Consider the following 15606-nt stretch of genomic DNA (forward strand, 5'->3'; position numbering starts at 1 on the left):
GGTAAAAGGATAATTAAAGTCATTTTTTTATTGTTACTGAATGTGTACTTATGTAATAACAAATACATAAACATAGAAAAATCTAAGTTTTTAAAAATAACCTCCTTTTTTTCAGATCAAATGATGACTGCAATTAATAGCGAATCCTTAATAACGGCTGTTGAAAAACACCCAGCAGTATGGGATACTGCCTGTACCGACTACAAGGACAGGCAAAAGAAGGTCAATGCATGGACAAGTATTTGTGAAGATGTTGTGGAAAATTTTGCAGATATTGAAGAAGACCGAGCTAAAAATGATATTGGTAAGTAGGCTTAGTAAGTAGTTACTTATTAGATGTTGTCATTTTGCCATGATACTGAACCACTGTCGCTTACAAAATAATCTGCAAAAAAATCTCTGATGCGGTTAGCTCCTCCTCCTCCTTGTTGTCGACCAAAATTTTCAACATTTTGTATTCCATCGCTATTACTATCTTCATGAACTCTATGTCCGTCTCGGGTTCGAACAAAATTATGCAGCACGCAACAGGCTTTTACAATATATATTGCTAATTCCTTAGACACATTTAGTGGACGATGGAAAATCCTCCACTTGTTGGACAATATTCCAAACGTACATTCTATGTACCTCCGTGCACGCGATAAACGATAGTTAAAGATTCGTTTTTTATTTGATAGCATGCGGCCTGCATATGGTCTCAAGACTGTTTCAGACAACCCAAAAGCCTCATCAGCAACAAATACAAATGGCATTTCAGTGTTGCTTTCATTTGGCAACAATTTTGGTTTAGGTATACTTAATTCACCACTCTGTAATGATTTGTAAAAAGATGACCTTTTAAATATGGCTGAATCGCAATCTTTTCCGTACGACCCAATATCAATGTACGAAAAGCAGTAGTTGGAGTCGCATACAGCCAAAAGCACAATGGAAAAAAAATTCTTATAATTGTAATATAAGGATCCAGAATTATGAGGACTAATAATTCTGACGTGTTTGCCGTCTTTTGCCCCCAAACAGTTAGGAAAATTTGCATTTTTTTTCAAATCCTTGTGAAATGCTATTCCAATTCTCCTCCATGTACAACGGAAAGCATTTGGTTTGTAATACTTCCCATAATACACCACAGACCTCCCTTATTACTCCACTTATTGTTGATATGCCGAGTCTATATGAATAATGCAGTTCTGTCATTGTGCAACCAGTGGCCAGATATCTGAAAAAAATATATATATATATAAAAAATAGTGGCAAAATGTCATACAATGTTAGATATTAGTTTTAAATATTACACCAACTTTTTTTTTATTTCAGCTAAAAAGGTTCAGACGAAATGGAAGACCCTGCGTGATTCTTTCAGGAAAACTCATTTTGCAAATAAACATGCTCCATCAGGATCAGGCGCAAAGAAAAGGAATTACTTGTACGCACAGCAAATGCAATTTCTGTTAAACACGTTTGAGGCCGCAGAAATTGCATCAAATATCACGGGACATAATTGTGATGAGCAAGATGATTCAGAGATTCAACCTCCGCCTAAAATTGAAAGATCAAAGAAACCAAAATCGATGGATTTGCAGATAATTGACTACCTAAATAAGTCGGATGAAAGCGAATCAGACGAAACAGGTTTATTTTTCAGGTTTTTGCTGTCGTCTGTAAAAGATTTTACAGAAGACGAGAAATTGGAGCTAAAGGGAGGGGTTATATCATTAATCTCTAACATAAGAAAAGCAAGAAATAACTATCCTCACATCAATGTCTCACAAACATCTGGAGCTACCACATATTACAGCTATAATGTACCAAATACCACTGCTGCACAAGTGCCGCCAACGCAAGGTCCTTCCCTTGGACAACTGCAGCAAATGCAAAGTCCATCATATGCACAATTACAGCCAATGCAAAGTCCATGTAACCCCGATGGTAACCCTCCCTCAGTGTCATCTGTCTCTTCTCACTCATCCATAATTGATATTTTAGGCAATTGTTGAGAATCTTAGTAATGTAAAATAGTGAACCCATAAAAGGAGCCTCTAGCTGGTTATTTTGTTTGTTACATGTTCACATGCATTGGAATACTATGTAAAAGTATTTTTTTCACGAAATATAGTTTTGTTATTTTTCTTGTCAGTATTGCGATGATACTTAGGCAGTATTAGATTTCAGTATTTTGTTTGTTACATGTTCACATGGATTGGAATACTATGTAAAGGTAGGCGCACACTTGTTCGCATCGTACGGACGGCACGCATCGTACGCATCGGATTTTAGTATTCTTTACATTATTTCAAATGGGTCTGCGCGCATTTGACCGCGTCGCACGCATCGGACATCGGCAATGCCGACGAGGATCCCCGAAAGAGCATTCAATCCGATGCGTACGAACGATGCGGATGGAGTATGTCCTTCCAGAGAGAGCTCAGCTTCACAACTGCGGGTGGTGAATGGTCCAATGCCGACAATGTGCGCAGAAAATCCGATCCGTCCGATGCGTGCCGTCCGTACGATGCGGACCAATGTGCGCTGACCCCAAAAACAATCCGATGAGTACGATGCGTGCCGTCCTTGCGATGCGAACAAGTGTGCGCCTACCATAAAAGTATATTTTTCACGAAATAAAGTTTTGTTATTTTTATTGTCATTATTGCGATGATACTTAGGCAGTATTAGATTTCAGGCAGTAGGTATTAGATAATCTTAGTAATACAAACTATTAAACCCATAAAAGGAGCCTCTAGCTGGTTATTTTGTTTGTTACATGTTCACATGGATTGGACTACTATGTAAAAGTATATTTTTCACGAAATAAAGTTTTGTTATTTTTATTGTCATTATTACGAGCCTACTTAGTAAGCAAAAACAAAATACTTTACCTGAGAGTTAAAGCCAGTTTTTCAATAGCAGGTACTGCGTCTCTCATCTGCGTATTGTTGTGGGTTAGTTTGCCTTGGGTGTATGACAGCAATTCGTCAAAACTTTCAACTGACATTCGGAAGTAATTGAAGAATTTGATTTCATCCATCCTTAGTTTAGCGAATAGTGTGGCAAATTCTCCTTCTTTACTCCTTAAACTCACTATCTTGTGCACCCAGCAGCGCCTTCTTTTCTTTTTTTGCTGTCTTTTATACAACAAATATAAAAGGAGGGCTTTTTTTTCTTTACTCTGGGCAGCCATTTGTTCACCTGTTTTTACACACACTTGTGAGTTGTGACCACTCTCGAAGCACAGCAATGCAATAATGAAACAGAATTCCAGGAGTCAGGCGTGAAAAAAACCACCACGTGTGAACGATTGAGCGTAAACTTCCCGCCGCGTGATTTTTCACGCGGCGTGAATTTCACGCCTTGTGTGAAAGAGGCCTTAGGGTTTCGGGCAAACAGCGTTAGGGGTTGCGGAGTGCTACTGAAAACGCCTTTAATATCTACAGTAATCAGAGATCTAATACCACCACGTTACTACACTACCCCGTAACGGGTGAACTCTTTTTGGTGTAAATAAGTTGTATATATTGACTTCAAATTTTCTTTCAAGCCTACTCATATCACGCTACCTTAAATCCCAAATGTTCCTGCTGCTGGCGTGACAGTCGAGTAAGGAAACGATACTTCATTTTCAAGAAGGGGTACTCCTTACAGATCGCCACTAACCTGTACCCGTAAAAAAAAAAAAAAAAAAAAAAAAAGAAAAAACGAGATAAAAACTCTAGTATAAAAACTGGGAGTCGGCCGCAAAGACCAAAACCAAAGTCAAATGCCATGACGCCAGGCTGTGTCGTAAGCTTTCTCTAAATCAAAAAAGACTGTGACATGGTATTGTTTATAAGCAAATGCCTAACAAATGAAAGATTCCAGAGACATTAAAGCATCAGTCGTAGATCGCATTTTTCGGAAACCATACTAAACAGGAGACAAGAAATTTCCTCTCCAAGTACCACATAAGCATGATATTCACTATATTTTCCAGCAACTTACAAATGCATGAATTTAACCCATTAGTATTCATGGATACTTTATAGGACGTGGAAACTTCTTTTTAAGTGCCTCTCACTCCGTTTTACGGAAAGATATGCAGGAGCTAATTATTTTCTAAAAGAAAAGAGAAGTGGTGCGTTACAAGTGTAGTGGAGAAGGCTGGAAGTAATGGAAACCTCTCGCTGGAGGCCAGTAAAGTGACTGCATCCCTAGAAGATGGAAGTCGGCTGGGGTTGCAAGAATATCGTCTATAAAAGGAGGTAATGTGTATGCATTAGACAAAATGTTATTATTTAAAAAAATAAATAAATAAATGGTATACTTATGTATGTGTATAAACAAATTAGCAAAATACTTATTTTATCTTGTCAACATGAATGTTGAATTTTGGACGTACTTTGAAGTACGCGTGGGCACTGTCCCTGAGTAATGATGTAAAAGTAAAAAAAAATAATAATTAATAAAAAAAAAATATATATATATATATATATATATATATATATATATATATATATATATATATATATATATATATATATATATATATATATATATATATATATATATATATATATATATATATATATATATATATATATATATATATATATATATATATATATATATATATATATATATATATATATATATATTACATTTATTTTTAATTTTTTTTATATCTTTCAACGTGTTTGTTTTATATTTGCTCTGGATTTATATAAAATATAAATAGGTTGATACTAGTAGTAGTATTACGACCACAGTAGGCTTCAATTACTAATAGGCCATGACTAAATTTAGAGTACATTCCAGGCCAAAGTGGACAGTGACATCATCAGAGCTAGCCACGCCATCATGGTAATGAGTAGCTAACTCTCACCGGCCAAGAGGAGGATGTTCTGGGAGAAGAAGGAAGACACTGGAAATACTCTGGTGAAGAAGGAAATGTCCAGGAACACCGAGGGCATCATGCGCTACACCCACTTTGCTGACAATCAGAAACCAAAGGATGACTGCTGCTTTTGGAAGGTGAGGCTCCTGTTCAATACCATGAATAGGACAGCGGATAAATACATTGAGAAGACTGAGTACGTCTCGGTAGACGAGTCAATGATCAAATATTTTGGTTCCTATCCCCTCAAGCAGTTCATCAGGGGAAAGCCAACTCGCTTTTGGCTACAAAGTATGGGTATTGGCCATCTCTAATGGGGAGCTGATTCGGTGTGAGACATATGGTGGTACCAAAAAAAAAAAAAGTTTGATTACGGCCTCGGTCAAGGACCGAACGTTGTCTACGGCCTGGTGGAAGATGCAAAAATTGGTGGCCGGCAGCAAGGTTGCGTGTGACAACCTCTTTGGACCTGCTGGACAATATGTCGAAGAAAGGAATAAGAGTGGTTAGGACAATGCGACAGAACAGACTATGCAATATCTCTCTCCCATCCAAACAGCAACCCAAGAAAATGAAGAGAGGCCAGAAGGAGGAAGTGTACGTGGGAGATGATCAAGTCCTGGTTGTGTGAAAGGACTCTTCACCAGTGTATATGGCCTACAACTTCGCGGACGTCTGTCTTTTGGGAAAATGCACCAGGTAGTAATAATAAAATAGCATGATTTTTTTTTTTAACTCGTGTGTGTGTGTGTGTGTGTGTGTGTGTGTGTGTGTGTGTGTGTGTGTGTGTATATATATATATATATATATATATATATATATATATATATATATATATATATATATATATATATATATATATATATATATATATATATATATATATATATATATATATATATATATATATATATATATATATATATATATATATATATATATAATTACATCAGATCTAAACACTTTCTTTCACTGTTAAGGTATTCATCAGAGGAGAAAGGGAAGGTGAAGGTGGACCAGCCTAACACCATCAAGGTTTACAACACCAAGACGAGCGGTGTGGACCTCCTGGACAACATGGCGCTTTGTTACTCCATCACAACCCGCAATCGCAAGTGGTACTGGGTAATGCACAATTGTTTTTTTGAGTGTGTCTTTTGTCCAGCCATGGCGTCTGTACCGTAAGATGGGGATGGTGATGGGTATCCAAGACAATGAGAGAATGCCTTTCTTGACCTTCATTCGGTCGTGTGTGGAGATGATAGTAGTTTTCCATGGTGATGACAACACCAGACGCATCCACACCCTTCCTATCCTCTCCCTCAGCATCCTGGCAGACATTAGGAAGGACAATGGGAACCACCTAGTGGTCAAGACACCTGACAAGAAAAATGTATGTAATAACTGTAGAAAGAGGACCATGTACAGGTGTCACAGATGCAACCTGGGTCTTCATCCAGACTGTTTTGAGGTCTACCATCAATGATTCTAACAACAATCTCACCAGTGTACTTGTAACTTTTTGTATTTTATTTTATTTATTTGTTTTATTTATATTTATTTATTTATTTATTTATTTATTTATTTATTTTTATTTTTATCTTTATTTATTTTTTATTTGTTTATTTATTTATTTTATTTTATTTTTATTTATTTATTTATTTTTTCATTTATTTATTTTTTTTTTTTGTCAGTAATGGAACTATTACTTTGGGTTTCTTTAATCTTCGTTTTTCTTTTCATGTTTCCATGTGATTGTGTTCGTTTCCAATGGAAAATAAGAATGAATTTGTAAATTATTACGGAATATATGAAGGAAAACAAGAAAAGTGTCAATTTTATTTTGGGGCTGAGGTGAGTTTCTTCCATAATAAACAAAAATTTCAAAGAAAGTTATTCAGATTACATAAACATATATTTTCCGATGAAATGACTAACATTTTGTACCAATTTTCAGTGCCTGCAGCAACACATCACAATTTGCAGGTGTATTCAGGGGCAGTGCCCACGCGTACTTTTAAAGGACGTATATTTTTCATCCACTTCCAATAAAGTAAAAAAATAAATAAATAAATAAAAATTTCTTTCTCCATCCTGACCCTATAAACACCATTTGCACCAAATTTCAAGAAAATATTCAAGTGGGATCTATGATCGGGCACTAATGGGACAATAATTGGTCGTTAGCTCATTATCTTTTCCAGGCTTTGAAATGGGGATAATTACAAAAAAAAAAGGTAAAATGTTCACCCGACATGTGGCACAAAAAGGAATATGGGATGTCAGCGGGACCTGGGGATGAATCATGGCACTGGGACATAGCCATTCGTAGCTCAGACCGAGAAAATGGGACATTATAAGACTTTCCATCAGGTAAAACAAAATTGACGCCAGCAGGTTCCAAATGTCGACGATGTAGTGCCACAAGTATTGTTGGAGCCCTTCTAGGGACATTTTCAAAGTGCTCAGCAAACAGGTCAACAACTGTCTTTTGGTCTGCCACCGTGTCCCCATCATGGAATAAAGCAGGTGGGGGGAGGAGCAGAGTGCTTCCCAGATATTTTGCGGGCTCTGTTGAAGACCTCGGTGACTGGTGTGCGAACTGTGATGGAAGACATAACTCTTCCAAGACTCCTGCCGAGCCCTCTTTAAAGTGCTCATCGAAAAAACTCAAAACAGTGGACGTTTGTATGATGCTGTCGAAGGCGAGAAAAGGCAGCACGCTTTTCTTGAAGAGCGGATGTACAATCTGCATTCCACTATGGAACAGGACGTTTAGGAAAACGGCCAGAGTTCTTAAGGATTGACTGAATAGCATCCGAGTGCTAGACATAAGTGAAGTATGTTGCAGCCTCATCACAGTATCACAGTTTCCTATCTCATCCATAGAGCGGGAAGGGGTGCTGAGATTTTTTAATAGGTGCCAATCCGTTTTATCTAGCCGCCATCGGGGAGGACGTGACTGGTGAAGAATCAGTGGACTCCAATAAAATTAGAAAGTGATCGCTCCCATATAGGTCTGGTAAAACCTGTTTGGCTGTGGAAATGTGTCACGTCTTCAGAGTTTAAAGTCTCCAATCCTGAATTCTTGATAAAAGAAGCAATTAAAAAGACCAAGAGGGTTGACAGCGTCATCATCTTACAAAGGACAGCGACCATTGAAGTCTCCCGATAAAATAAGAGAAAGAAGAGCATTTAAAATATTATCAAGTTCATTTTTTTTAATAGGAACACTGGGAGGCAGATACAGGCTGCACAGTAAATAATATATATATATATATATATATATATATATATATATATATATATATATATATATATATATATATATATATATATATATATATATATATATATATATATATATATATATATATATATATATATATATATATTTCTTTTTTTTTTTTTTTTTTTTTTTTTTGTCATGTTATTGGCCGGGTTTACCTTGAAAGGGAACACGTTCCTTATTATTGGTTATAAGTTAGTGTAAGGATTATGTACTCATTTTATATCATGTAGTATTATTCTCTTCATAATTTAAGTTCTCTATATCTTTGTATGTATAAGGAAGGAAGTATAATTGAGGTGGAAATATGTTGAAACGAGGGGAGCTTGAGTGGGTAACAACACATTCCAAGGAGGGGAACGCAGAACGCTTTAGGTCGTGAGGTAGAATGGAAGGGAGGCGTCTCTCAGGGAAGAATCTTAGTGTGGATTGGTGATGGAGTGAGTGTGTGGAGGTATTAGTGATGCAGAGGTATAACCTTGATTTCCAGGATCAGGTTAGTGAGTCTTTTGTGGTACCAAGACCTCTTGTCCGCTGAAATTCGGTTGGTGAATTGTGCCGATGACGCTATTTGAGGGGGTCATAGGTCAAACTGGCAGCCATTTCGTGAGTGGAGGCTGTGGTGTTGACCTCGGAAGCTGGTGATGTGAAGTATTGGTGATTTTAGGGATGGTGTTATGGTGTTATGGGTGATCTTTGGCGACGATGGTGATGTCCTGTGAGGTTTGAGGTGAAATATGGGATGCGGTGATGGAGTCTGCGTAAATTCCTGGGGTTGAGGGAAATATTTCAGTGACTGGTGGTGTAAATGGTTTCTGGTGTTGTGTGAAGTGACGAGAACATCATGCATTAACATGTACTACGTCATGTTGTTTGTGAATTATCATTAGTATTAATATATATGGTTGTAACATAGAATAATCGTGTTTTCTACTCCCCCAACATTGATCTGGTATTAGAGGCGATTCCAGGTGTGTTGTGTCAAGGTAAGGGTAGAGTGACTAATTCTGGCGATTTCGGATAGGTTAGGTAGGCAATCGAAGCTTTTAAAAATCTTGACCTTTAAAACTTTCTGGGACCAGTGTAACGTTCACTTTCTTGGAAAGATAACTGGGATCGTACAATCGTAAGCGAGTAGTGATCGTAACAATATATATATATATATATATATATATATATATATATATATATATATATATATATATATATATATATATATATATATATATATATATATATATATAACTTCAAGAGCAACAACCTACAGCGGCAAGTGAATTTTCATATGGATAAAAGGAATATCATTATGAATAAAAATGGCAGTGCCACTGAGGTGGCCCTGACCAGGAAATGGAGTGAAGAATGCACGATACCCAAGAGGACTAAGTGAGTTGACTAAAGATCAACACGCAGAGTTCCTCCCACGAGGCACGCAAAACGCGACAATTCCACTGCAGGATCTTGAATTTTACTATTTTGAGGAGGTTTTCAGGGAAGCCACTGAGAGAGAAGCTTTCCTCTGCCAACCTGACTGGTTACTTTACTCAACTGGCGAGGCGAGGCTTATCTGATCCTACGTTACCTGTAGGTGCTGAAACTTGAGATTGTGTAACTGGTATAGGGATAACCACCCCCACATAAGTGTCTGAGACTCCTTAAGGGACCACAGGAGGAGGATTCCTCTACAAAGACGTATCGGTATCGCTCTTGGAGGACTTATTTGGATGACAAACAAAGAAACCCTCTATATTCATATCAGAATCGGACGAATCACCTTGATTGATTACGTATGGCTTAAGGACATCTGACGCTCCCACAGGAATTTTTCTAGGGGGACCCCCGTTGAGTTTAGGGACTCAGCAGACCCCTGAGAACGTTTCTGGTAAGACTGAGGAGGAAGCGTGGGAGAATTGTTAATATGTAGCCGTGGTGGCTTAAAAGTCTTGGAAGTCGCTTGTGGTTGGTGATCATGGGGACGTGGACTTCGACAATATGTACTTTTGCATGAAGAATCTGTGATGTAGCTGGTGAAGATAAAATGGAAGGCTTTGCTGAAGATGTAGCAGAGGGCTTGGTTGAAGATGCAAAGGAGGTGACACTTTTCAAAAGTGAAAACCTGTTGTAGACGGTAACTGAAAAAGCGACATTCTCACAGGAACGGGAAGAAACAATTGATAGTTGAGAAAGGTAGGGAAGGTGTTGCAGGCTTATCACCTGTGGATGAGGCAGAATTAGAGTGAAGGGAGGAGGCGTATGTATTTGCCCCACCATCTTTCTGTCTAAAAAGAATTTCCGGCCTGGTATTACCAAGACCTATGAATTGAGAATTAGTCAGTTGAACGATGTCCAGCTCAAGGCAGTTCCTCTTACCCTGTCAAGAGCGTAGTGAATGAGCTTCCCTACAAAAGAAGCAATAAGGGTCTGATTCGCATTCAGGAGTAGGGTGGGAGTCAAGGGCAGAGCAGTGACGACATCAGAGAAGATTTGTAGAGTTGTTTCTCCCATGACCGAACTCGTAACACCTGCAACATTGCAATGGACGAGTGATGAAAGTCTTTTATGGGAGAGAGAGAGGACCGATCTTAATACGGTCAAGGAAAAAAGACCATAAAATGTGAGCATTATCATATTATCTTGGCCACTCGTTGAACATTATCTGGACATAGCTGAAGGATGTCATCTTTTTAGTGTTCGTACAGGTCCTGGTTGTAAATACGTCCTTTACACTAATTGAATGTTCGGTGTGGCTTGATAGATAGATTCAGACTCCATCGGAAGGGCATGGTAGATAGACAAGCATCATCGCCTGTATTAGATCTTTAGTTCGGATCAAGACACCTTTGCCATATTTCTTGATGTTATTTGTAGGAAGTACTCCAATCTCCCTTTCTAGATACTTGGCAGTGTGAATAAAGTTTCCTCGACGTTCCTTGTAATATGCTACAAACCAGTAAGGTGTAGGTGGGTGACGAACTTCGAGAGCTCTTTCTTCGTCATCAAAGACATTAGGACAATAATCATTCTCGCTGTAATCTATATTGCTTGATCGAATGATCTCAACAATGTTGTATCCAAGACGCAGAGAATTTATTGCTTGAAGAGCAGTTTTGGCAGCAACGTCTGATGTAAATGTCACATAATACTGATTACAGAGATAATCGCCACTCTATCTGAGATGGTTATAGAGAACTGTTCCGGAAGGCTTGAGAACTGTGTGAATAGCACGGTATGACATGGAAGCATAGACATTCATGACCATGAGAGTGTCAAGACAGGACTCGACAACCAACCCAAGGCGTCTTTCACCTTGAGAAACAACAGCAAGGATAGTACGAGCTCTAGGCCGCACAACACCATCACGATTAGAAGGTGACGTCTCGAGGGCCTGGCCGACCGCCCCTCGAGGACCAGAGAAATTTTTATTTTTATCATATGGTTACTATAAAAATAATTTGGTTTCAGGGACCAAGGGAGATCGCCTACTGGGACAACGAAGAGAGCGAGCGCTGGCCGCCGTGAACGGGGTACCTCGTCCCCATGGAGGCCACTCGTTTTAAAAAGTGACCACTCATGATTCGAAAGTTTGTTCACGAAGGAGCCAAGGCCTTCCCCCACAACGCATTCCAGCCCATACACCCAACCATAATAGGATGACCTCAAAAGGTGGCCCTTCTAGTGAGTGGCACCGTTGACCCATACTGGCAGCCTAACTCTGGGAACCATTTAGTCTGGTCCCTAAATGGTGACCTTGCTAGCATGGGTAGCCCCGTAATAAGGGCGGAGCAAGGGCCGAAGCTCCATCTAGCCTCGCTCGCCAGTTCATAGTGACATGCAAGAACCCTCACCACGACAAGAGGGTTCCCACTAGGGGGACGTGGTGTTGTACCTTGTCCAGAAGACCAAGGTACGAGGTTGGGGGAGTGGGAGTAGGAATACCACGTCAGAGGCACGTACACCATGACGGAGCGGACTTAAGCCGGTAGTATGTAACCTCACACACACACACACACACACACACACACATAGCTCACTTTAATCCCTCTCAGAAGAGGGTTTCTGCAGATGTTCGGGATGGAATTGTCATGCTTACAACTTGCATGGTTGTGTGTTAAGTCTATTATCCACGGAGCGTTAAAATTTCTACATTTAATTCAGTAAAAATATATACAGTAATAATCTCCAGGTATTCAATTTCAGCAGCTTTCTGAGAACTTTTCATCAACTTGATTCACAATAGTACCCGAGCTTAGTCTAAGCAATTCGCTACTTAACACCCAAATCAAGAAAAAAAAAAATCTAACACAAAATCCTATATCAAAACTTCTTAATAATAAAACATCCTACAGTTACTTTCTCCTTTTTCACCTTCATGAGACAACAATTACTGAGACTGCATCACACCACTTTTAAGCTCCCCTTACGAGTACTAGGACGAGCTTTTCCATGTCGCCTCAGGCTCCTCTCAGGTCTAAAACCTCTACAATTCTGCTTCTGCTCTCTGCTCACTCTATCTGCCGTCCGCTGTCTGCTGTCAGACTTCCACCTCAGGTATATGACATGATATACCATATTTTTTTTTACGTTTTTCCCTCAAAAGCTATATATGGTAAGGTTGAAAATCGCATATATTTTACATAATTCACATGCGGTAATACACTTCAAACACATTATCCGCCCATAGGCGTGGCAATATATGAGTATGTCTGCCCAATCGGGGTATCAGGGCAGAGTTTGTGTATAGTGCACAGTAAAAAGTTAAAGATAGGTAAGACAACAGTAAGTTCCCACAATACACCGCTCTTTTGCCCTCATTTGCTTACAGTGTTGTGCTTGCCTTTTCCCTGTTTATATCTGAGTCAGCCGATCTCTACATATCTGCCCGGGACACGATCACAGTTTTACAACCTTCTTTGTGGATCAGTTCTGTGTAGGCCTTCCCATCATTTCACGTCAAATAGCCTAAACAAAACAGTTGCGTTGGTGCAAGGTTTTCCTATATTCTCTTTTTTTTTTTTTTTTTTACGTTTTTTTTCTATTCCCCCACTATTCTTGTTTCTTCTTTTTCTTCTGTCTTCTTTAACTTCGTAATGTTACCACAGAATCACGTACCGACAAACATGATTTAGCCATATGTACCAGCCATGACTTGGAACCTGGACAAAAACATGAGTGCAGTATTTTTTTTTTTTTTTTTTTTTTTTTACGTGCCCCATCCCTTTGTTAATTATGTTCAGTGAGACAAACAAAGCGCGCATGGTTCCAGCGGCGACTCGTCGAAGCCACGAAACAAACATGAACCAGTATACTACAATGGTGCCCTAAATGTCTGATTACACTATGTAACACGATTTTTGTCTTTTTCAAGCAAGTGTTATTTTCCATTGCAATAGAAAAGGTCCATTATTCCTGTCAAACTTTGATTTTTGTGGCTTTTAGAATGATTTTTTTTTTTTGCCCTTAAAATAGAAAAATTTCACTTTTTTCAGCATTATTGGTCAGGAAATAAAAAAATTAAATGTCAAAAATTTATTTTAAAACTTCTGAAACTAATTTATAGAATTAAAATCGAACAGTTTTTCATGATTTGCGTGAATACAACAAATCACTTTCACGTATGAGCCCCCAAATGTAGTCTCCCATCATGTTTTCATTGAAGGATCCCTGATATCTTTGTTCAAAGTTCATTATACCTTGGTGGAAGCGCTCCCCTTGTTCCTCTGAATAGGCTCCCATATTCTTCTTGAAGTTGTCGAGGTGAGCATCTAGGATATGGACCTTCAAGGACATTCTACAACCCATCTCACCATAACTTTTCACTAAAGCTTCAACCAGTTCCATATAGTTGTTGTTGTTGCCAAGAAAGCCTTATACTACAGCAATGAAACACTCTCCAAACTCTGTTCTCCTTTTCCGTGAGCTGTAAAAATTTTGAGCACTCCGTAATTTTCCTTACTTGTGATCCAATAAAGATACCAGCTTCCATCCTTGCCTCTGAAAGCTTAGGAAAAAAGCCTTGAAGATATTTGAAAGCAGCAGACTCCTTGTCAAGAGTTGTAACAAACTGTTTCATGAGACCCAGTCTGATGTGTAGTGAAGGAAACAAAACCTTTTGAGGATTCACTAATGGCTCATGTTTGATATTGTGTGATCCCACTGTAGTGTCAGTCCTTGGAGACCAGTAATGTGCTGCTCTGTCTCTATTGTCCCAAAGGCAAAGAAAACAGGTATTCTTGGTAAATCTTCCTTGCAGTCCCATCAAGAAAGCCTCCATCTTGAAGTTTCCAGTAATGTCCCAGCCATACCTCTTGTAATTCAAAGTTTCTAGTAGATCTACATTACTCTAGTCCTCAAGATGCAGGGATAGATACTTGTTTCCATTGTGCAGAAGTACATCTTTCAGGGTTTTGGAGGAGCTGTCAATGAAGAGTCTCCATTCATCTGCATTACAACCAGTACCAATAGCATCAAACACGCCTGATACATCATTGCAGTAGCATAGCCTGTCCTCCTTTGCAAAGAAGCAGGAGAAACGTTTGTAACGTTTTCTTTGGTTGATCACTTGCACACTGTCATCAAGTAAATCCTATTCCTTCAGCTTTGAAATCAAAAGTTCATCATTTGATTTTGTCAGACCAAGATCTCTGATGAGGTAATTGAGGTTTCTTTTGGTTTGGGTAGTAATAATTCCTCCTAACTTCAACTACATCTGTGATGTTATATAGTCTTCCTCTCTGTTTAGCTCATCTTCCGACTTGCTGCTTTTTTCTGATATTTGACTTCTTTCTGGAGGAGCTGGTACAGGAAGATCAGCACTGTGCGGTATTGATGCAATGGAAGATGGAATGTCTGGATAGAAAACAGCAGGTGCTTTTTTACCAGATCGATGTTTGGAATGATCTACCATGCAGAAAATAGAAGTTAGCTGAGTGATCAGTTGATGCACGCCATATTTTAGGAATAGCAAATTCCATGGTGCTTTTTTTCTATACCATCCTGTAAAAGAGCAACAGTACGAGTTTCTGTTAAACTTATTCTTATTCTTAATTCTTAACTGAGTTTACTCTTCAAAAACTAACAGCTATTCTACCTTATAGTGTTCTCTTACGATGCTCTTACAATGCGTAAGATGAGGTGCCCAGGTCTTGTCTTGATCCCTAATTGACACAACAAAATATGCTTTGTAAGCTTCACACATTTTTCCAGATGCTGTCACATAGAACTTCTTTGCTTCTGTCTTGATGAATTGACCACATGTGTGGCAGGATGCATCTGGAGAATGATTGCAGCCTCTTGATGCCATTTCACCTCATGTGATGTGTCTTCTCAGGCAGCCAAAAGCAGAACTGACTGATAATCTGCAAGCTCTTACTTTTATATTGTCAAGCACTAGCCTAGAATATTTTTAGTCTTTCTAGAATGTCTTCCAGAATGTTCTCAATCTTTCTAC

The 15606-nt window shown here is 38.7% G+C and overlaps 1 long non-coding RNA gene across 1 annotated transcript; it reads left to right on the forward strand.

Annotated features, from left to right (window-relative positions):
- Positions 1-3908: 3908 nt before the first annotated feature.
- Positions 3909-6371, forward strand: LOC135116424 (uncharacterized). Its single transcript, XR_010276309.1, has 3 exons — positions 3909-4238; positions 4792-5569; positions 5851-6371. It is a non-coding gene; the product is annotated as an uncharacterized LOC135116424 (long non-coding RNA).
- Positions 6372-15606: the final 9235 nt, after the last annotated feature.

This window comes from Scylla paramamosain, chromosome 3, assembly GCF_035594125.1.
Source record: "Scylla paramamosain isolate STU-SP2022 chromosome 3, ASM3559412v1, whole genome shotgun sequence".
NCBI lineage: Eukaryota > Metazoa > Arthropoda > Malacostraca > Decapoda > Portunidae > Scylla > Scylla paramamosain.